This window comes from Ursus arctos, unplaced genomic scaffold (genome assembly GCF_023065955.2).
Source record: "Ursus arctos isolate Adak ecotype North America unplaced genomic scaffold, UrsArc2.0 scaffold_25, whole genome shotgun sequence".
NCBI classification, from domain to species: domain Eukaryota; kingdom Metazoa; phylum Chordata; class Mammalia; order Carnivora; family Ursidae; genus Ursus; species Ursus arctos.
Genome location: NW_026622930.1, coordinates 40,368,374 through 40,369,656, shown reverse-complemented (window position 1 = coordinate 40,369,656; position 1,283 = coordinate 40,368,374).

Genomic DNA, 1,283 nt, shown 5'->3' with positions numbered 1-1,283 from the left:
TCAACTCTTTGGTTTTAACTCTCAGATTTCAATTTCAGGGCTTGAAGAACAAGCTGAATGGCATGACAAGGTGGCAAGCAGGCAAACTCAGAAAGGGGACAACTGACTGGGTCTCTTTAACAAGTAAAAGTCATTAAAAGAAAAAAGAGGGACTGCACTAGATCCAGACACTTAAGGGACATAATGACCAGATGCAAAGCACGGCCCTGGATTGGATTGTCATTTGGACAATTGAACTATAAAGGTCATTTTGGGAACAAATCGTAGAATAATCTGGGGTAAATGTGAGACAAGATGAAAATGTATTGATGTGGCAAGTTGGAAAACTGTAAGTAAAATAAGCAGATAACAAAACAGCAGATAACAGTCTCATTTTGGTAACAGACACATACACACAAATATTTGGAAGGACATACACTAAGGTGTTAATAATGGTAATTTCTTGGTGGTAGGAATATGGTGTTATTTTAGTTTTGCTTCTAGTTTTGGGGGTGGTAACTTTCTATAATGTAAACATCTTTTTATATAATAACATTATTATTATTATTATTATTATTATTATTATTATTTTAGAAGGAGGAGGAGGAAGAAAGGCCAAAGATTGGTGAGGGAATGCGTTTGGGTGGGTGGAGAGGCACAGCACTCCATTTTGGCAAAGGGTCCACAACTGGGATGGAAGCCCAGGATCTTGGCTTTTTACGTTTTATTTTATTTTTAATTTAAATTCATTAATTAACATATAGTGTATTATTAATTTCAGAGGTAAAGTTCAGTGATTCGTCAGTCTTATACCCAGTGCTCATCACATTACATGCCCCCTTTTCTTTAAAATTTCTTTTTTATTATATTCAGTTAGCCAACTTATAGTACATCATTAGTTTTTGATGTAGTGTTCAACGATTCATTAGTTGTATATAACACCCAGTGCTCATCACAACTCATGCCCTCCTTAATACCCATCACCTCCCCACCCCTCTCCCTTCTGTAACCTTCAGTTTGTTTCCCAGAGTCCAGAGTCTCTCACAGTTGTCTCCCTCTCTGATTTCTTCCCATTCGGATTTCCCTCCCTTCCCCTGTGGTCCTCTGTGCTATTCCTTATATTCCACATATGAGTGAAACCATATGATAATTGTCTTTGTCTGCTTGACTTATTTCACTTAGCATAACTTAGCATAACTTAGCAACTTAGCATGTTGATGCAAATGGTAGGTATTCATCCTTTCTGATACCTGAGTAATATTCCATTGTATATATTAACTACATCTTTGTCCATTCATCTGTTG